Source organism: Clytia hemisphaerica, unplaced genomic scaffold (genome assembly GCF_902728285.1).
Source record: "Clytia hemisphaerica strain Z4C2 unplaced genomic scaffold, Clytia hemisphaerica genome assembly, whole genome shotgun sequence".
Classification (NCBI taxonomy): Eukaryota; Metazoa; Cnidaria; class Hydrozoa; order Leptothecata; family Clytiidae; genus Clytia; species Clytia hemisphaerica.
In genome coordinates, this window is record NW_027104154.1 from 595,656 (window position 1) to 619,445 (window position 23,790).

At 35.6% G+C, this 23,790-nt stretch overlaps 1 protein-coding gene across 1 annotated transcript in view; it reads right to left on the reverse strand.

Annotated features, from left to right (window-relative positions):
• The window catches only part of LOC136814105 (E3 ubiquitin-protein ligase RMND5A-like), a 185,532-nt gene extending 171,603 nt beyond the window's left edge, over positions 1-13,929 (reverse strand). The window contains exon 1 of the mRNA XM_067070609.1: positions 13,926-13,929. The gene's annotated coding sequence lies outside the window, so the exon portion shown is untranslated. The remainder of the gene's footprint in view (positions 1-13,925) is intronic.
• Between the last annotated feature and the right edge of the window lie 9,861 nt (positions 13,930-23,790).

Below are 23,790 nucleotides of genomic sequence, written 5' to 3' on the forward strand. Positions count from 1 at the left end.
TACAACTTATGCTACAATCAGTGCCATAATATATTGGCACTTTTGGCTAATTTACCATTTTTCGAAAATTGAAGTTCGAGCGAGAATGTCAATTTCAGGCCTTCAACTTGATTTCATTGATTATTTCGATTTGGGAGGGATTTATTGGTTTCTAGGCTATATTTTAAGCCCTACTGGACCATTTTTGAACTTGATTGTGGTTTCAAAACACCCCTGTGAATTTTCATTTTGTGCCGAGTATTTTGTCACCGATTGTAGTGATGTTTATACTTTTGGATACAATTTTGATCTAATTGGAAAGGTAAAAAATGCACAACTTAGAAAATTTGCAAGCTTTATAACCATGCCACAACCGGAATCAGAACTAAGCAAGCTTTTGTATAATGATTACTTCATGTGGATTGCTGATCATGTGTATTTATAATCCTCGAAAATGGGTTAGAAAATCGGCTTGATTTATTTAAATAAGATTATCTAAAAAGCTTATACTTAGGGAGATAGAAAGAAAAAAATTGGCTGATTTCGGGGCTCGACCTGGTCTCATATAAAGAAAAAATGTATAGCTGACCAACGTTTCCCATTTTTCACACGGGCAAGCTCGACTAAAGAACTGCCTTTTCAAAGGATCGGTTCAGTGCACTTTCCAAACAGCCAAAATCTCTGTCAATGGTCCGCGAAAGTAGGTTAGAAAGATGGCTAGTCATTGAGTTAATGCTTGTTTTCGTATTAGTATTTTACAACGTTTGTAAGATTTCGAATATGTTATTAAATCACCAAGTCGTTGAAGATTTGAGGTCAACGGTGCATACAGGTTCCCTTTTTAATGTGTATCTTATCTATCTATCTTAAAAACCTTGTTAAACCTAAAGAACCTTTCCAGATAAGCAAATCCCGAGTGCAAAATATTGTGCTATTTTTCCATCCCCACTAAATTTACTGGCTAGAAAACAATGAAGTTCAAATCCCTAGCCATCAAAAACATGGGAATATCAATACCATCAAATTTGTCTGTTGTCCGTTATTTTTAAGCCCCCCATTGGCTGATAAAATCCCACCGGGTCTCTGAGAAGGGGGTGTAATAATCAATAAATCAATAATTTCTAAATACCTCCAAAACAAGTTTAAAACAAATTAGAGTAGAGTTTATTATAGACTTAAAACTGAAAAATAAGGTACTCCTCTTTTGAGAGCTGAAAATATTTTCAACTATTAATAATCAGTCGGGAGGTGAAAAGATTGACAAAAAAAAAAAAAAAATACTATCCAAGTTTAAAATATTGAAAGGAGATTGGCCCTTGAGTGAGAAATACACCGAAAATTTTTTTATCTAAACTGCAATTATAAGCAACTTGAATTTTCAGATTAACTCAGAAATTGACTGAAAGCCTGCTTAAATCAAATGGACAAAACTTAAAATCTGTGTCAGTTCTGTTTTTCTGTTTAAATACCTGTGAGTTGAACCTAAGTTAACTTAACGTATGTAAATTAACAAAGAAACAGAAATTTGCATAACTTCGGAAACTAAGTTTATCCAGAGTTTGTCTACCTTCGTTAAACTTAAAAATGAAGCATCTTTAATTTACCGCATAATACGGAGTTTGCCGAAATGTGGCCTTGTTTGCACAAAGTATAGGTAAACTAAGGGCCTTGTTAATATCGCTTCGCAGAAACTCTATAGAGTGTGGAAACCACTAACATATTCAGGTGTGGTCAAATTAAATAACTAGAGCTATTAATGCGTTAAATAAACATGATTGTTGTGTTTATATTTCATGTCAGTTAACCAGATGATGTTTATCTTAGACGCGTACGCGAACCGTATTGTATCTAGAATTTATCGAAGGTTCTAGAAGAGATATTCAAGATGATTTCACGAACGCATGTGTGTCTTCTTCTCTTCTGAACCTGCTAATTCTTCATTATACTGCCATACGATGCAGATTGGATGTTATTACTTCTTCGGGAAGGCAAAAGCAATTGATATTTCTGCTCCAAAGCCATTCAACATACATGGGGACCCTGCAAGCTTGGGTAAAAGCTGATATAAACGATGATAACCAAAGGAAGGCTTTATTACTACATTGTGCTGGTGAAGCCATGATAGTACTCCACAATACTTTACCAGAGGCTGACAATCTACCTAACAACCCAACAGAATATGTAAAAACTGTTAGGATATTGGATAACCATTTTATACCAAGATAAAACAAACGATATGAGCATCACATATTTCGATCCTGTTCACAGAATGAAACCGAGTCAACCAGACAATATGTTTCACGACTCCGACAACTTGATACAACATTTGAGTTTCATGATTCGCAGGATGAAATTGTCGACCAAGTCATTGACCGGTACAACTCAAAGAAATTGAGAAAACGATTACTAAAGGAACGTGATTTTACCCTCGATAATCTGTTAGAAATTGCCCTAGTTACAGAAACTGCTGATCATCAATCCGTAAAATACCAATCCTCGTCAATAGAATCCCATTGAGGCAGAATCTGATGAGAATGACGACAATGTCAACAGAATATCCGATCGTCGACCACCAAGTTATCCTTAAAGTAGAATATCGACCACCCACCAAAAAGAATTTGAATAACTTCTAGTAGGAGAAAGCTTTTGACTTAGGTTATTATTATTACTATAATGATTACTTATTTTCGCTGCGTGTGCCCGTGACGACATTAATAAAAAAATAAATTTATTTTTTCATCTTTCTCTTCATTATTGATTTCTTCAAATTGCAAAAGCTTGCTGAAATCACTAAAAAGGCACCGATGACAGACACCATTAGCTCAACAGTCCAACCGCAACAATATCCACCGACATCGATGAAAATCATCTGCAGTGAAAGAACTTGATGTAGTGTAACTTCAAGTAGCATATCAATGGTATGATCAAGAAAGCAACAGAACCTGTCGGCTGTGTTTTACGAACTTTCAAATCAAGACTTTAATAAGTGATGCCAATACTGTGGAAGCCATTAATCATCCCCTAATTGGACTATTGTTCCCAGATTTGAAACCCACAAAAAAGGGCATGATCCAGGGAATTGAGGCTGTTCTAAGATCCTTCACACGATAAATTACTGATTTCAAAGCATTGAGCTACTGGGAAAGAAGGAGCTTAAGATACATTATCATTTATACTTGGAGTATCCTAGAAGGCTTAGTTCCAAATATTGCAAGAGAAGTCCCTTTCAACACCAAGTCTATGCATCCATTCGTATGCAGGGACTAATTTTGTTCAATTCCTTACCGAAAGCTGAATCTTGCAAAATGTAAAAAGCCGAATTCCAAAGAAAACTTGATTGTTACATGCGTACTGTCCCGGATGAAACTCTTGTTTCAGGCTACACAAACTTCAGGAGAGCTGAGTCAAACAGTATTGCACACATGGCACTGGTCTCGACGAGATGAGTGGATGCCATGGAGCGCCGAACTACTTCCAAGTATTCCAAGTTAGTGATGAAGAAATTGTCAAGGCCATGAAGAAAGGAAAAGAAGAAGCCCTCGCAATCTTCAAGCACTTAGGAATAGCAAAATCTTTGGAGGAGTTTCATTTTATTAAGACTGGTGATACCGGTATAAATATTGACTACCTTGGCTGGAAGGGTGGATGGTTTGAAGAGAATGACATTGACGAAAACGACATAATTTATTTCGAGGAGCTGGGAGACCTCACAAATGGATTTCTTGTTAATAATATCGGAATTAATGAAGAGATGATGAGTGAAGTATCTAATGTTGTCACTGAATTAATTATTCAGGGTTCGTATTTTTTTTTTTAACTTTTCATACTTTCATATGCTTCAAAATAACGTTTCAAAGACTTTCATATTACATACAAAGGGTTTTAGAGTAGTAAACTAGCCGGTTATTACTTATAATAAAACTGTCAATCAAAACACTGATTAAATATTCAGCGCGCGTGAGAGAAAAGGAAAATAACCACCGACTAGAAGCTTCTTCCCACACCTATTTTTTCTTCACCTAAAATCGTAAGGAGAAACATACAGATTTCTGTATGTCTGACCCGTGCGGGATTGTATTATTTTTCTTTCTGTTTATTACATTTTTGGAAATGCTCATTTATTTATATGTTCCCATGTTTAATGTTACTATCAATATCATTTAGTCAAAAAAGTTGGATGGATGTTCAAAAACCTAAAAAAGTTTGTAAAATTAAACAACGTTTTTTAAGGGAAGAAGCTTCTAGTCATTCAAATTCAGAAAAGACACGCAACCTCACCTCTTCGATTCTTTTTATTTGGAGCTTGAATCTTTTGTATATGGGTTCGTTTTCAACGACTAGTTTACTAGTCTAAGAGGGATTATGTCTCAAGAGACGACAATGGGGAAGTGACAGTTTGAAGGTGGATTATATGTCAATGGGGCGCAGGGTCTTTCATTTCTGGATTGCTGATGGGAAAAAGAAATTCTAATCATAACATTTCTCTCACGAAATGACGTGTGACGTGTGCTCTTGTAGGCTATGGTATCACACATCATGTGTTGAGCTAAGGCTAACCTTTTCTTCAATAACGTAGAATTTCATTTTTAACTACCCCTCGCATAAATCGATAGTTTAAATTCGACCTGAAATCATCAATCCTGGTCCTAATAAATTGAAGGAATTGCTTAAAAAAAGCTCGCAAGAAAAACAGAATAACGACGATTGAAAGTATATTATTATCCTTTATTGATATGAAAAATCCTGGTCTTTTTGTCCCATTATCACAAAGGGGTGCTCTAGAAACTAAACTAACCTCGTGATTTGATGACGATAAAATCTCCGCCAGATAAATACTGGAATATCGCTTATGACTGGCAAGAAAGAAAGTCATAACTCAAACCCACGTCGACCTCTTATCGCTTTGAGAATAAGATGGGGGTTGCGGAACTGTTCCGTTTACGCAAAGCAAAGAAATTTCGACACAAACAAATTATTTTTATAAGTCAAACTTTTATTGATATATAATGTTTTCCAACTCAACTCTTTCTTTTTTATAAGAATTTTATAAGAACAATACGAGGCTCAAAAATTAAATACGCCGGGTTTTGAGCAATTCAAAAACAATTTCAGGCTCAAAGTGCAAAAAAGGACAGCCAAACCTTTAAAACAATTTAATGGTTCTTATAAAAAAGAGTGCAAGTCAGCGGCGGATCTGAGGGGGTTCAAAGGGTTCAGCTGAACCACCCCAACCCTGTATAGTAAAAAAAAATACTAAGAAAATAGAAAAGAAATCAAGTGAAATCCAGTTTTCAGATCATCGGAACTGATTTTTCTTCTCGTTCTCGTTCATCTCGATATTATCTTACCTGGGGTTGTATTTGGTGTTTCCCGTGGTGCGCGCGCGACAAAATTAGCTTTTCCACGCTAAAAAATCTTTAGGTTATGTGCGCGTACGCCGCAGCTAGCTTTCCCGCGCTACAAAAAATCTTTACTTTGATTTTTTTTGCGGGATTATCTATCTAGCTGCTTTCTGTGCTAGGAAAATCTTTGATTTTGAACCTGGTTCAGAAAATACATCCAGTGAAATGGCAAATTTGAGGTGGTTCAAGGAAATTTCTCGAAAATACGAGACCGAAAACCTGACCGATCGTTTTGAACTTGGAAGATTTCCTACAAAGAAAACTTTCCGTCGCATGTCGTCGCCGGCAGAATGTTGAAAGGATTTGAACCTGGCTATTCGTACGGTAAACGACCTTATTTCTTGCAAGCTGTCATGGCCTCGTGCAGTGTTTTAAAGAAAGGAATTGAAGTCCTGAAAAGTGGTGATAATCAGGCAATTGCTAATCTTTTTGAAGAAATTTTGGCTCAATATTTAGTCGTAAGTATCGGTGCTTTAAAAATGGAGAACATATGGAAAACATCCACCAGAAAAAGAATGGATTGGCACTTTCCAAGGATGAGGAGGTCAGATGGGCGATTCCGGATTCCATGAAAAAGGAATATGTCTCACTGAGGTATAATTATAAGGTTTTGTTGTGGTTCTAAGAGTTATTTTATCTATCCAAACTATGTATATATCTTGTAGAAAATTGTGATTGAACCGATCAAATCTAAGGCCAGGCCCAATTGATTGTTGTTTAGTTTGTCCTAGAAGCTTTTGTTTTGAAATGGGTCGGTCGGTCGGTCGGTCGGTCGGTCGGTCGGTCGGTCGGTCGGTCGGTCGGTCGGTCGGTCGGTCGGTCGGTCGGTCGGTCGGTCGGTCGGTCGGTCGGTCGGTCGTCGGTCGGTCGTCGGTCGGTCGGTCGGTCGGTCGGTCGGTCGGTCGGTCGGTCGGTCGGTCGGTCGGTTCGGTCGGTCGGTCGGTCGGTCGGTCGGTCGGTCGGTGGGTCAGTCGGTTTTTTTATCGATTAAATCTATAAGCGTTTTAGCTAAACAACACTAATCGATGTTCACAACACAATTTTTATTACCTCGATTTAGCTATACGATTGCTATATCGATCCAATCGTTGCGATTGATTAATAATCGATGGATGTTTTTTCGATAGGATCGATCATCGGAACAGCTCGATGACGGATCGATGGATTACTTAACGATCCGGATAGGAGATCGATAGAGGATCGATACTCAAGATTTTTTAAAGCTTATGATTAATTATCATCGATCTTTTATCGATCTTATCGTCCCTATCGACTCGTACTCGATTTACGATCGATATCAAATCAATCAACGATCAATGACGAATCGATTAACGATCAATGACGAATCGATTAACAATCGATGACGAATCGATTAACAATCGATGACGAATCGATTAACAATCGATGACGAATCGATTAACAATCAATGACGAATCGATTAACAATCGATGACGAATCAATATTTATACTCGATTGAAATACTAGCTTGATAATGGATCAACGAAGGATCGATACTCATGACTTTTTAATGGCTGAATCTTCCATCGATCTTCTCCGGATCGTTAAGTAATCCATCGATCACATATCGATTCGTCATCAAGCCGTTCCGATGATCGATCCTATCGAGCGCAGCCGTCTGGATAAACGTAAAGAAATAGCCTGAAGCCTAGCCTACAAAGGTACGCTTGGAGATGAAGGCGTTCACAACACGTGCTCAAGAGATAAAGCCATGACTCTCTGTTTTTAGGTGCTTAAAATATATTTGTTTTTAAGTATGGACTACACTAGTACATTTTCTGGGTGTGAAGTGGATGTTGTTTATCGGTCGTGCTTATGATTCGGTCTGAGGACACAAACCAAACTATCAATTGGGCCTGGCCTAATCGAACGTAATAAATTGGAAAAATTTTCTTAATTGTATTGAGTGCTGAGTTTTTAAATAATGTTGAGCTTTTTAGTGGTTATGAGTGAAATAGGACTTTCTCCCGAGTTAGCTGAAACAGTTAGCCGACTACCTCTTTTTGAAAAAGCCTTTTAATTTCTTTACAATGCTACAAAATGCTATTTTAAGATTATAATTTTTTTTCAGCTCCCTCGCCGATGGAAATTGCCTGCTGAGTTCTTTGTCCATTCTTTTATTCGGTCACAATGGTTTAGTTGACAAACTGAGATTACTCTGTTGTCTTGAACTTTACTTAAATTGTGATTTCTATGCTTCTCATCCTTTTTTTGAAAGTACCTTTAATGCTAATAAGGATCTTTTTTGTAACACACGTTATCTTTTTCAAATATCTTTGAGTCATTCTACAACACACACCGGTGAAGTACCTGTTACGTTATCTCATGTTGAATTAGTAAAACTGGAAGCAATTAACAGCTGTAAAGATCATTCATGGCTCAGCATGATGTGTGCCTTGTCTTTGTCTTCTGTTATTCAGCAAAGCTTTCATATCCATTACCCTGAATGTCGCCAAGCTAAGTATCCAAAATTGTTTGCCTTTTGGAACAATGTCATTTTTCCTAGGCAGCACTATTTGGATGGTTCTTTCAAGAGTGAAATTCAAACAGTGGGAATTCATTTGCTATATTGTAGATATGGCTCAAAAATAGATGGGATGCCTAACCATTTTGTTCCTCTTGTGAAAAATTCTAGGGTAAAACCTTTAAAGAGAGGACATGCTGGGAGCACCATACCTATTTCTTCAAAAAAGCAAATTTTAAGCTCGGGTCAAACGAATTCATCCACTGCTTGTAGGTCCACAACCAGAGCGTTAGGTCCATTTGGAGCTAAAAGTATATTTCACTTTTTCCCAACAGTTAAATCTGAATCTGATCCTACTGTATCCACAACTTCTAATTCTTTACCCGCAGCTGAAGTTTTAACTACTAATGTATCGTCTGTTGTTACATCCTCCTGTTCAGTATCAACTTCAACAACATCGTCAGTTTTAACAACTTCCAGTGGTGTTATGTCAACTATGAGCATCAATTCTGTTTCGGCTTGCAGTCCTTCACATTGTAGTTTGTCTCGTATAGCATTTCCATCTGCATCTGGTTCATCATGCTTGAAACAGGAAGAAACTTTATCCTCCCTTTCCCATGAGAAACCTCTTTTTTTTGATAGATTTTCAAAGATTCCAAAACTGAGAGCTGCTGTATCTGATTCTAAAATAACTGTCTCCAACTTATCTGTCTATAAATCAGTCTCAACAGCCACTATAATCTCAAAATCAAGTATATCTGCTCCATCTAAATCAAATCTTTCTATTCCAACTACAACCTCCAAATCAAATCTTTCTATTCCAGCTACAACCTCCAAACCAAATCTTTCTATTCCAACTACAATCTCCAAACCAAACTCCTCCAAATTAACTTTTTTCAAATCAAATACCCCTAAATGCACTTCTGGATCTAAAACAAATATTGCAAAACCCACTTTTGACTCTAGACCAACTTCTGTGAAACCTGACCTTGAGAAAGTAGTGGGCCCATCAGACCGCTATGATGTTGCCACTTACTATGGTTCTTCCCTCAAACTTAGTGACGAAGAAAAGTATGATTTGTTAAAGAACTGTCGCAGACCAGAAAAAAATTTTAAATATCCCAAAAATGAAAATCAAAGGCAATTTCGTGAAAAATGGTTGGGTGATTTTACTTGGCTCAGATATTCTAAAAGTCAGAATGGAGGTTTTTGTGTCACTTGCTCTCTTTTTGCAAAACAAAGCGGAAAGTTGGTTAACCAAGAGGCTCTTTTATCAAAGCCAGTTTGCGGAGGTCCTACAGCAGTCAAACGGTTTAAGGCTCACCAGGCAGGAAAAGAACAATCTCTGCATGATCATTGCATGAAACTCCAAGAAAGCTTTATTTTGCGTTTTGAAGGGAAACTTCTTCCAATCAATCTTCTTGTTGATAAGCAAAAACGAGAAAAGTTGAGTAAAGCTAAATTGATTCTCCCTTCTATTATCGACACCATCATTCTTTGTGGTCATCTTGGCATTCCGCTACGAGGACATCGAGATGACAAGAAGTACCATCCAAAAGCAGGTATGTATTCATCATTTGGAGGGGTTGGAAACTTTATTGAGTTGCTCAATTTTGCTATCAGGAGAGGTGACAAGAACTTGGAGAAACATTATAATGATCATGCAGCCAATGCATCTTACTTTTCGAAAACTTTTCAGAACGAAATTATTAATATTTGTGGTGCAATGATTCTTGATACTGTTGTTATAAGCCTTACCCAATCTTCTGATTTCAAGTATTTTTTTTCCATACTTGCGGATGAAGCAATGGACGCCTCTCAAAAAGAGCAACTCTCTGTTGTTTTGAGATACGTTGACAACTCATTTGATATCAAAGAGGATTTTGTTGGTTTTGTCCATTTGAAGGATGGTTTGACAGGAAAGGCTTTATCCAATGCTATTGTAAAAAAGGTTTCAGACTTGAAATTAGATATCATGAATTGTAGAGGTCAGGGCTATGATGGAGCAGGATCCGTTTCTGGTGAGAAAAATGGTGCTGCAGCTCATATCTTACGTCTGAACAGATTAGCTCTTTACACTCATTGTTTTTCGCATCGGCTTAGCCTGGCTGTCTGTAAAGGATTTCAAATCACTTCAGTGAGTAATATGCTTGAGATAGTATCAAAAATCACCATTTTCTTTAAATACAGTGAACAACGCCAGTTATTTTTTGAACAGAAGGTTAAAGAAATTTGCCCTACATCTACATGTAAGAAATTGAAGGACCCTTCTCGAACAAGATGGCTTGAGCGTATTAAAGATTTGGATCTTTTCATTGAGCTCTTTGAATGTCTCTGGATAACCCTTAATGAGATGCGTAATTCCAAATCTCATAACCCCCAGACCAAAAAAGATGCTGCCTCTTACTTTAAAGGTATCGATTCTTTCAACTTCATCGTCAATATGGTGATAACTTTTCATGTTTTGGATCTTGCCCAATTGGTCACTGAACTGCTTCAGTCGAAAACAAACGACATTGCAGAAGGTGTTCATATGATCACTTCCTTATTGAAAGTTGTCTCTGATACTCGTGACGAGGTTGATAAGTATCACGATAAGTGGTATGATGAAGCACTTGTCATTGCTGAACGTCTTCACATTAAAGAGGCCAAGCCACGTACTTGTTTAAGAATGACACATAGAGATAACCATGACGCAAAAAGTATTCGTGACTTTTACAGAGTGTCCCTCACTATCCCCCTTTTGGAATCATTGGGTGAACAACTCAAATCTCGTTTCTCTGAGAATTCTCTTGTTGCCTACACTGGCCTGCATCTTATTCCATCGAAAATTCTTCAGAAGGTCAAAGATGGTCATGAAAATGGATCCCAGAAGAAAGGCGAATCTATACCACCCTCACAGTCTTTGAAAGAGTTAACTTTGCCATTTTTCGAATTCTATAGTGCCGATTTTGATAATTATCTTCGAATTGATTCAGAATTGCAACTTTGGGAGGAGTTTTGGACAAGCCATAAAGAACTGTGTCCATCTAATATTTCTTCCACTTTGAAAGCTGTCACCTTTGAAGGATTTCCAAACATCAAGATTGCTCTTCGAATCCTTGCAACTCTTCCGATTACATCTTGTGAATGCGAGAGATCCTTTTCTGGGATGAAGAGAGTCAAAACCGCTCTTCGTAGCAATATGGGACAAGACCGTCAAAATGGACTGTGTCTATTAAACTTTCACCTGGATAAAGTACCGGATTGTAATAAAGTCTGTGACAAATTTTTGGCTGTTAAATCTCGAGCGATTGGCTCGGCTTAAGATGGCATTCTAATTTCTAAAGAGATAACAAAAACAGGGCTTAAATCACCGTTTTCTAGTCACTTTTCTTTTTTTCATGAACATATTTTCTATTTCTTCCTAAAATCACATTGGTTTCTGTAAGAATTTATCAGTAAAAATCTTGGCTCTGATAAAGAACTGCGAAATACCAAATGTGAACCTCTTTTGAATTCAATTCCAGTGAAATTGAGAGAGGTAACTTGCCGACGTCTGGTCCAAAGTCCAGAGGCGTATGCAATATCTAGACCTTATCATTTGGGGCAATATAATACTAATAATAGTAATAACAATACTGTAACTTTCTTATGCATACTAAAAAGGATGGGCTCTCTCAAAGTCACCTCTTTCTTGTAACCTCTCTGAAATTTTAGGCATCTGAACTGTCAATAACTAAGAAATCTTTTTTCTTCTTTTCAGAAAAATGAAAAATCAAACAAAATAAAATGTAATAAACAAAATAATGTGATATTTTGGTTCTTTTCAATCGACGCTCATAAGAAAGTGGATGATGTGATATTTTACCAGCACAGTGTGCTACAATGCACTCGTATGTCTATTTTACAGTCGTTGCAATGTGAAACCTGGAGCTAGAGTCAAACTACAATAGCAAATTTGGTTTTTCGCAAGGCACCACTCGGCACCACAATGGTTTTTGATATCTGGTCATAAAATATTAATGAGAGAGATGTTTAACCTTGGATTTTATTAAAAGATTTTAGAGTATATATATTTGACATTCGGCACCACAATGGTTTTTGATATCTGGTCATAAAATATTAATGAGAGATGTTTAATCTTGGATTTTATTTAAAATTTTTAGAGTTTGAAATTCCTAATGTTCACGTCGTACTCCTTAATAATGATAATGTATTTTAAATGGTTAGCTTCAATAAAGAAACCCTCCTATGAAATTCGAAGCCCTTATTTTATTTAACTAGTAAGTGTTAAATTGAACTTAACAATTCCAAGAAATGATCTTTTACTCAGAAAATTTACTTTAAAATGATAAACGCTTTTTTATAAGAATAACTTATATAAGAATACCAGGGTGAGATTTTGGAGTTAGAACAACAGGCTGTTTTTAGAACAATAGAAAAATAAGAATAATGCTCAGTCACCCTCACCCAAAACGTGTATCATATGTATTCATTCAAGTATCCGAGATGTCCTACTGATGAAATATTAAACTTTTTTGCTCGTTTATCTATTTTCTTGATATCTTGGTTACTTTTGTTCTCATTTAGAAAATAGAATTTTAAAAAATGTCGAATGCTATGGATTATAGTGGTGTTTATACTTGGGATGAGTTAGAGCAGGCGAAAGAGCGGGACAGGCAAGAAGAAAAAAGAGAAAGACAGCGATTAGAAAGGGAAAGACAGCAAGAAGAAACGAAAAGGCAGCAAGAAAAGGAAAAGCTAGAAGAGAAGGAGAAAAGACGACAAGAAAAGAGAAGGAGACAAAAAGAGAATAAAAAGAAAAAGCGTGGCGAATTTGAAAGGTTGAGGAAGCGTGTGAGTGAGTTGGAGGATATTGGAAAGGAGAAGGACAGATTAATAAACGAGCTGCGACAACAGCTCGCCAGGGCACAGCAACAACAACAACAGCAACCAGGGATTTTGCACATTCCACCACCGCCACCAAGGAATATCGTCACGGTCTATGCGTATGATAAACTAAGTTTTGCATAAAGCCTCATTTGATCTCATCAATTTTTTCCTTTCATTTGATCCAAAGCTACTAAATCTTTTATGCAAAGTCTATTTTGTTTATCATACGCTTAGCTATGTAGTTTTTTGACGTTTCTTAGTTAAACCTTTGCTCGTTCCTTGCTCAAATTGGTTCTTAAAATTATAGTCTTGTTTTGTTGTGCCCCTTATTTTGCTAAAAATTTATTTTTTAACTATAACTTCTTTGATTAAATACTGCCCTTCTCTTAAAAATCCAACCCTCCTCCCCTGTCAAAGTCAATTAAAATGATTTAGTTAAGTCAAAGAGATCGAAAAGACATCAACTTATGTCGAGTTTATGTACATATGTACCGTAAATATATTTTAAGTAACAACATATTTAAAAGAGTACTATATTTTAAAGTTTTATTTTATGTATACTATATATAATATATTTCAGTGTCAAAAAAGAGAACCGATTACTTTTGATGGATTAACTTTCGCAGGATAAAGTATCACGACTTTGCAAATTTTTCGCGATTTCTGCTATGATGAATAGAAGAAGAAGAAGGAAAAGAAGAAGTCTTCTAGGATCGACTTTTATGCTTTAAAAATTTAATCCGATCAAATAAAATACTATTTTTATTTACATTTATTAAAACATTGTAATATATTGATAGATACAGACAGAGTATTGTTAAAAACGAAAATAACTTGCACGCCATTAGTATAAAATGTATATAAAGTCTCGAAACACATTTACTCGAATGCCTCCATAACCATATTGAGTCGAATAATTTCCATGTCCGCTTAGTTAAGTTATGGTACTATATAGTATAAATGTAGAGCTAAGAAAATCTCCTTCTTTAATATTGCCAGTGCTGGGCTTTTTCGACCACATATATCTAAACAAGAGAAATGAAAATTAAAAACTTGGTACATACCCCCCCCTTTTCGTCTATATAAGCTAGCGCCAGTAATAAACCGCACAAAGAAGGGTGGTTGAATATCGCCACTTCATAGGCGGGCGCAACGAAAAATACGCCCTCTTTGAGAGGGCGTTACGCCCTCAGCCAAAATTTTGAAAATTTTGAACCACCCTTCCAAATTTCCAGATCCGCCTCTGCAAGTGACAAAAAAGAACACACATGTTTCTTGTGCAATGACTGAATGACCAACAACAAAGATATTAGAGCTTATTCGTCGAGTGCAGACGTGTTACAGATTTTTTCAAAACGATTTTTGGATTTTGGATTTTGGTTTTTGAACTTGATTTCAAACTTTGTTCTAATTTTTGGTTTGTTTCCTGTTTATCTCGACACATATCTTCTTGGATCATTGTATGCAAAAGAATGGATGAAAATGAGACTAGTTTTGAAAAAGAAATCAGGCAGACTGAAGCTTTCATCGACAAACAGTTCACAGACGCTCTGAAAATTGAAGTTCTTGATGAAATAAAGACATTTGTCTCAAGAAAAATAAAAGATGAACTTGAGTTTCTGAAACCGTTGAATCATGAAAATTCTTCAAGACATGAACAGAGTTACCATACTGAAGAAAAATTTATTGACCACTTGAAAAGGGAGGTAGAATTTTTAAGGAGGCAGCTTGAAAATCGGGATGATATCATCTACACGCTTCTACAAGAAAAGTCCTCTGTAAATCAAAACATTAAAAAAGACACACAAAATGACGAATTTCTTTTACCGAAAAATCCTATTAAGCCTATTAACAACGCTCAACTTGATCGAAAAATAACACTTGATAATCGATATGATGCACTTTTCATTCAAGAAAATGATAATGAGAATTTAATTGCTTCGGAACAAAATGATAATATTACAAGGCGTAAGTCTCGCAATAGGAATAACAAAAATAGAAACTCTGTTAACAATAATAATGATAACAGAAAGACTGTTGCGGTTGTTGGTGATTCAATGATCAAATACATTAAAGGTTTCAAACTATCAAATAAATCAAACAAAGTTGTTGTGAAAACTTTTCCTGGGGCTAAGGTGGATTGTATGAAACACTACATTAAACCAACATTAGATAAAAAGCCGGATGCTGTTATCATACACTGTGGGACAAATGATCTGAAGCTAAAAGAGCCTGAAGACATAGCAGATAACATTATAGGATTGACGAAAATGGTGAGCGAAGAAAGTAAAGAAACTTGCATTTTAGTATCTGGCATTATCCCAAGAGGTGATGATTTAAATAGAAATGTTAAGAAGGTTAATGAAATTCTGCAGAAAAAGTGTAATGAATGCAATGTTGGCTTTATTGACAATGAAAATATCGACCCTGAAAGACACTTAAACAACAGCAAATTGCATTTAAATGTACATGGAACGAACGAGCTACAGAAAAATCTTCAATATTACATTGACTGTTGACATGACCAGCATGAACTAAATGGACCTAGCCTCGATGGTAAGACAAAGTCTGTGAATCCTCTCGAAAATCTTAAAAATGAAAGTGGTATCCTTTTTACTTATCTCAACAAAATTGAAAACGTCAAAGATAACATCCTTCCTTTCGTAGATATCCTGTGTGTCGCCGAGACAAAGCTCGACTCTTCTTTCACCGAATCTCAGTTTTTTGTCAAGAATTTCAAAAAACCAATACGACTTGACTTTTCCAAAAAGAGTGGAGGTCTTTTGCTTTATGCCAAAAAAGATCTGCCACTTCGACAGCTAAACGATAACCTACTCTCGCAGGGAATCGAATGCTTGACGCTTGAACTAAATTTAAGAAAATCAAAATTGCTTATTCTTTCGATTTATCGAAATCCAAGCCTTCAAAAACTTAAGCCTTTTCTTGAGGAGTTGGCTAAAGCTCTCGATCACTACGGTGCCTCGTATGAAAACATTTTAATCTTTGGCGATTTTAACGAGGAGATACCAGATAAAAATATGTTAAAATTTTTAGATTCTTTTTCATTAAAATCTCTAATAAAAAAAACAACATGCTTTAAATCAGAGAACGGTAGATGCATTGATTTGATCCTTACAAATCGGCCCCTTTGCTTCAAAAAAAGTGGTTCCTTCGATACAGATCTCAGTGATTACCATCATTTGATATATAGCATGTTCAAAGCTAGTTTTAAAAAGGCCCCGCCCAAAGTTATAGAATATAGATCTTTTAAAAATTTTGATGAAAAGTGTTTCCGGTCGGATCTTTGTCGAAACTTTGATTGCGACTTCTCAGATTTCGAAACTTTTAGCAACACCTTTGAAAATATTCTTGATACCCATGCACCAATGAAAAAGCGAACCATCCGGGGAAATCAAAACCCCATATTACAAAAGCTGTTCGAAAGGCAATTATGGTTCGCACTTTCTACAAAAACAAAGCAAAAGCGACCGGAAACACACATTATAAAAATTTTCTGAAAAGATCCAAAATCATGAAAAAATATTTTTGCTTGAAAATTCAAAACTGATAGACGATGAAGCCACCATCGCTAAAATTTTTAACAACTTTTTTGTAAATATCGCGTCAAATCTTGGTCTAAAAAGTTCAGATTCCAATCTTCCTACAGACCTTGAGATTGATTCGCTGTCGAACCATCCAAGTATTATACGCATCACTGAATCCATGTCTAAAAACAAATCTTTTCCTTCAGTGATGTAAAGCCTGAAGACACACATCGTGTCATTCTCAAGCTAAATCAAGATAAATCTGTCAGCGGTCCTTTCTCAGTGAAATTAATAAAAATGGTTTCTGATATACTGTCAGAACCATTATCAAAACTCATAAACCTTGCTTTCAATTCATGCAAATTCCCCCAAAGTCTTAAGAAGGCAAGGGTTACTCCTGTTTATAAAAAAGAAGATAAGTTTCTGAAGAAAAATTATCGACCAATTAGTATTTTACCAGCTTTTTCTAAAATTTATGAGAGAATAATTCATAACCAACTCTCTTCCTACTTCGATGACATTTTCGATTCAAGACTCTGCGGGTTTAGAGCTAAACACAGCACTCAGCATGCATTAATACAAATGATTGGTCAATGGCATCAAAGTCTTGATGGGTCCGGAAAGGTGGGGGCAGTTTTGATGGACCTGTCGAAGGCTTTCGATTGCATTGATCACAAACTTCTGGTTGCAAAGCTCAAAGGCTACGCAATTGATACAAAGAGTCTTGAACTATTGAAAAGTTATCTAAGTAATCGCTATCAGAGAACAAAAATCGGCTCTGAATACAGCGAATGGCAAGAGATCACTCTAGGTGTTCCACAAGGCTCGATTCTCGGGCCTCTTATTTAATATTTTCATAAATGATTTATTTCTTTTTATTGCGAAAGTTAGCATTTGCAATTTTGCCGATGATAATACCTTACACTCGTGTGCTGAAACTCTTGCAGAAGTCATCTCGAATCTAGAGTTTGACCTGGAAATAATCTTAGACTGGTTTTTAAACAACTACCTGGCTGCAAATCCTGGTAAATTTCAAATGCTAGTTTTAGGAAATCACTGTCAGAAATGTAACTATAAAATCTACGAATTCTGTTGAGCTTCTCGGTATTACCATTGATAACAATCTCACTTTCGAATTACATATCAATGATCTTTGCTCTAAAGCTAGGTCGAGAGTCTGGAGTCTGAACAGAATTCGCAATTGTCTAAATTTTGATCAACGAAAGTTGATATTTAACGCTTACATCGTGTCAACATTTAACTATGCACCAATAAGTTGGATGTTTTGTAATAAAACTACATATGAAGAAATCACCAAAGTCCATAAACGGGCATTGAGAACATTACTTTTTGATTTCATAAATGACTATGAGGTTTTATTGCAAAACGCCAAATGTAAAACGGTTCATGAAATTCAGCTTTGCTTTCTACTTTGTGAGGTTTACAAATCCGAAAATAAATTAAATCCAAAGTTCATGCAACAAATCTATATAACGAAGGAAATAAAATTTAACTTCCGAAACAAAGTTTTGATGACAATACCTAAGGCTAAGTCTCAACGTTTTGGAACTCAATCCTTTTTATTCCGAGGAAACCTGATCTGGAATCAAATCCCAGAAAAAATTAAGCTCAAACCATCAATCGATTCTTTCAAATCCTCGCTGAAAGAAATAAACCTTACAAATGTTTGTCTTTCTAAAATATGTATATAAGATTTTTTTTATCTTATATATTCTTTATTATAGTATTGCGTATTCTCTACAGTTGGTATTAATTAGTATTTTATTATAACTATGTCAGACCAACATTAAATAAATCGGAAAATAAAAAAATAAAAAAATATTACATTAGGCTTTAGGCTGGTAGTTTATCTGAATAAATCGAAAGACTTTTATCCCATCTTTTTGTGACTTTTTGAAACAATTTCTTAGCTCTCTATAAAACTTTTACAAAGACAAATTTATCAACAATTCAAAAATTATATTATTGTTTATACATTTCCCTTCAAAATTTAAAAGAAAATGGTGCGTAGTTTGAAAGATGATCTTGAGCTTTTCAGCCATTAGAACCTAGTATACAATCTCTCAAAATGTGCTACCTCTTTATCATATCATTCACTTCAAATGTAGTATCAATTTTCCGAAAAGGAATCAGCAGCCTAGCAATAATTTCCAGTAACTTATCAAGACTAGTGAAATTTTTTTGCCTGAGGAAATGTTGTCTATTTGTGAGTCTATTTTTGCGATATTGTGTGTTCGGCAAAAAGATGTTCCCAATGTTTCATTTATAAAATCAATCCAAACCAGCCAAAACTAATTTTTTCAAGAACATTGCCTTGCAGAATAAATTCAAAAACTTCTATAATTCATATAAGTATATTAAAGTAATGCCATTACTATTTATTAGGCGGTAATAACAACAAGCGTTATCTACAATCTCACGTCAAAGAGTTTCTGAAAATGTAAGTTGATTCGCCACTTTTTTGTGAAAGATACCTTGTTTGGAAATATATTCGAGCAAACATCAAAAGTAACATATAGGTACTTTTATCATTTAAGTTGTCTTTTGGGCTAAAGTCATCAATCATGCTTTTGTTATCTCTTTATCGTACAAATATAAATCGGCATTTAAATATTCTAATTGATGATGATAAAGCTCCAATGTTAAACAAAAATCTCTCGAGAGTCAGCAAGCGATAATGGAATCAACAATCAATCAAGCCAAATCAAAATGATTCCATTATCGAATAAATATTAAAGAAATCTTCAATGGCGAAAATAGCAACTAGTAATTATCATTTTGATTCTGCTTTTCAGTACAGTCTTCTCTTTTGTCTCGTAAACATTGCACGGAATAACATGGAACTGGCACAATTTATATTCAGCAGGACCATTTTATTATTCTCCATCAATCACAATCTGTTCATACAGTCATAATGCTATGTATATTTTGGTTTTATGCTGCTTATTTGTTGTGCACGTTCGCCCACCAAAATTCTGAAACACTGCTGATTCAGCCAGTCGGCCGATCGGTAGTTAAAAGTCACCCATCACATCAATCAAGCTCCTTCACCTGAACCCTGAAGACAGAAGAGATGAAAATAATTATAGTTAGAGTAAAATGAAATAAACACGACCCATATGAATAAAAATAAGCCCGTGGAAAGAAAACATGGCCATATGATATGCATGAAACACATGGCCGAGAAAAAAACATTTTGTTTTGTGAGATGAAATCCAATTTAATACAAAAAAGTCAACACAAAGAAAAAGTACTAATGTAACATTCGAATGGTAGTAGCCTGGGAATCCAAGCGTTAAACTTTTTTCACAGTCTAGTTTATGATATTTTTGCTGCTTGTTTAACGCTAGGCGCAGGTAACTCGCCTGCAGGGACATTTTTCCCTGTAATGCAGGTTCGGCCTGATTGGCCAGCTTTTGGCGTATTACTTAGCAGTACTTTCGCGCGCATTTTGATAATTTCGATGTGCGCGCAAAATTCATGGAAAAAGCTGACTCTGCAGAAAAAAGGAAAACAAATGAAAATGAAAACATAGATTCATTTCGAAACAAAATGGCTGTTGGCTGGAAGTCTAAATACATGTGGCTGATGTTTTGATGTGGTTTTTAGTAGTTTTGAATGTCTTTAGAGCTTGTGAAAGAGTTTTTATGGTAAGTTGATTCTGTGTGTTTGCCTGGGTTTCCAAAGTTCAGCAAGTCTGTCAACAAGGGTTCACACACAGACTGTTTATAACATTCTGTGCCAGACTAATCTACCTGCACCAAGCTCTATAATTTTAGAACTTTGTGAGGTGAGGTATTTTTTGTATTTTCTAAGATTATGAGCTTGGATTCCCAGGCTAGAAAGGTAGTTGAAACTATAAAGGTGAAAAAAAATGAAGATTTACCTTTCAATGGGCCATAATCAGTCCAAAAGTTAATGCATGCACCTCAAAAAGCGAAGAGATTCGTTGGTTTTCAGGGCCATCTTTGTTGTTTTGAAAATGAAACGCAGAAAAAAAGATTGGGCCCAGACATCTGGAAGAAGCGGGAAAAAATCAAAGGAGATAAAGTTTTGGTACTATTACTATTATTTGTACAAAAGTTGCAATTTTCATAAAATATCTCAAATTATAATACTCAAAACATAGATTATATTCTATTAAAATAAGTAATTTATGAAACAAATACTTCAAATAGTGCTAAACTAATTTTAACCCCATCCAACACGAAGCAAAGTCGATATTTCGCCATCCCACCGGCTCATTTTCAGAAATGTTCGTACATATACAGATTTTTTTACGCCACGCGCAGATCTAGAGAAAGGATGCTACACTCCCTATTCGGGCGCTTCGCGCCCTCAAAACGGTCGTTCCGCAAATATAAGGATAAACTCAAAATCAATGAGAATTTTTCGATGCAAGATCCCTATAAAATGTAAATTGAATGGCTGGATGAGGATGAGGGTGTGAGATACTGGCCCTTGATTTCTGCGATCAATGTCATAAACTTCTTGATGCTTGGTAGTGAGGTTGATTTGAATGATTACAAGTCCTCAAAGGCTGGCTGGGTAAGCTATCACTGCTCACATTGAATGATCCAAATTACAGTCTCTTCATGGCTGATTGCCGGCCATCACAACGCATCAAGGACACCAAACATAAGCTTTGGATTTTACTCATCAATCCTGATGGTCAAGTTATCAATGCCCATCGTTCCTGCATGGCTGGTAAGAAAAATTAAAATATTGTCATTTAGTAAAAGATTTTTATGCACTATTGATAATTGTATGAGAATTGTCATCCCTGCTTGACGCTTGATAAGACTCATCTTATAAATTTTATGTATGGTGGTATCTGTAACACACACAGTCTGCTTGAATGCCAATTTTTATCTACAATATAATAATAGAAGGTTTTAAATTCACAATTTAATTTGTCCTTTTCTATTTTAAAACTTCAGGTATGGGTTCCACCTGCAATCAAACACGTGTTGGTCTCTCAATCCCCGCATGTACTCCAAAAGCCAATGACTGGCTGCAAAATCGTAAACAAGTGGATCATGCAAGGTGAAGGATATGTATGAAGCTTAATCGTGATTATTTCTCAAAGTGTCACTCTCCTTCTAAACGTATGAACAATACTCCAAAAAAGCAATACAATCCTTTGCAAATTTGCTCTCTAAAGGAATTGAGTTTTCATGACATTGTTGATGCCATAGGAGATGATTTGATTTACAATACAGCACTGTCAACAGCAATTCCTCAGCCGAAAATTGATTTTGTAAGTGAGGTTTTGACAGAAAAAATCTGGTTTGATGACATGACCAGTGTTGATGATATCATTTTGATGTCATGCGATGAAGAATCTTTTTTCAGGGAGGGGTGCTAACAGCCAGGAGGGGTTGGTATTTTGATTCAAATTTATGAATGCGAGGGAGTGTTGATATAAATGAAAATGGATGGGTTTTTCTTGCCGAAAAAAAACAGGGATCCCATATAAATGAATAAATAAATGGAATAAAGAAAATAATTTTGTCATTCCCATCACCGATATGAAAGTGAGTTTTGATGATTTTTATATATAGTAGCATACTGACCGCTTTATTTGAGACACACTGTACAATAGTCCGGCGGCGAAAAGGGCTTTTTTGCATCAACCCTTACAAGTAGTAAATATGGGTTTTTATTTTATTTTCTCATTATATGGTCCCTTGAAACCCCAAAACCGGTTTTTGCCAAGCTGGCAAAGGTGGGGAATTTTTTTTATGGGGGCTTGAAGGGGGTCGATTTTTGAAGTTCTCATTTAGCTAAAACTGATTGTACCATCAGATAGAGCTTGAAGAGTAGATCTCCAAAATGGGGTAATTTGTCTCATTTGGCGGACTTAGTCCCCCGGAATTGGTTGATACGTCTTTAAAAATGCAATATTTTATGCTGACGTCAGCATTTTTGAGAGACTTTCCAGCGAAAGATAAGGCATATCAGTGAGCTTTGGTCATTGGTCATGGGTTGTGTACTTTGGAAGTTTCATTTTTCTTTTCCATTTTAAATGAACCTTGGAAAAATTCAGTGAATGGAGGGCTTGCTGTATTTGCACTCAATTCGGTGGCAGAAGAATCTACAGAAAAAATAAATATCTTCTTTTTCGGAAAGATAAGCATAATTTGTGCTTGATTCCAAAATATAGCTAAGTTTTCCAAAGAAAATATGCTTATAGAAAAAATGTGTATCATTTCGTAGCCCCTGGTACCTTGATCTACTTAATAAAGATTAAAATCTATCAGCCTGTAAGATCTTGCCTAATCTTGCAAAATTCTTGAATCCATGAAACCTTTGACATGTAAGATCTTACCTAATCTTGCAATGTTCTTGGATAATCTTATTTCTTTTCATGTAAGATCCTGTACTACCATGCAAGATCGTGCAAGAATTTTGGCAAGTTTTTTAAAATCTTCCAAGAATCCAGGGAAGAGAAATTTCAAGGAGACAAAACATTACAAATGTATAATTTGTAAATGAATTTTTTGACTTTATTATACAACCATAGCAGTATCAGATAGAATAAATGCATGCTTCTTCCATCCAAAACTAAGGGTGCATGTATAGTTCGCACCGCCCCATCCCCCCACTTTATAAAGGTGATGTTAAAAATATCTCAGAAAGAGGGTTAAAATGTCAGTCGTATGTTTTTTTATTTTTTTATTACAATGAAACGTCTCCAAAGTGTAATTTCTTTGTTCTGATCGTTTTATTGGTATATGTTCTCATGCTTTCTCATGATTTGCTCTCATGCTTCTTTTTAATTCTTTGAAATCATATCAAATGTATATTTTCAAATGGAAATAACTTGTACTGCAGTCCTATAAACGAATAAGATTCTCTTGTAATGTGTTGAAAACTATAAAACGTACTTCTAAGTTGTATATTTTCGTATCAAGGTTTCACCAAAATCATTTATTCCTTCCGTGTAGACCGATGTAAGATTTTTAAAAGTTGAAGTAAAAATAGATTGAATCACAAAATTTAAGCTTCTAGGATTTCGGATCGAAGGCTAAAATGGATGTGTAAATAAGGTGAAAATACCTTGTAACTTATAAATAGAATTTTTGATGGGAAAAGATTAAAAACGTAAGTTGCTCCATACTTTTTTTTTCGTAATTTTTACAGATGCTTTGAAGCAAAAATACCTGAATATCATAAAACACGCGCCTGGCAAAAAGAAAAAAACAGCCAATGAAGGTGAATATATCAGTTGTTGGCGAATCAGTCGCTAGTCGTTCTGTGAACCTGTGGCAATGCTAGGGACGATTCTTCCTCAGACAGTGATTAATTTTGAATGATTAAATTTATTGAGTTTCTTGAAGATCGTTTTTTGAAAAGTATTAGGACTCAAAGTATGAAATTTGCAATACAATACGCATGGTCCTTCCGTCAGAACCCGAGTCTCAGAGTCTTAGCAAATATATTCATTTCAAATTGATAAAGACGGGTAGCGAGTTTTCGAAAA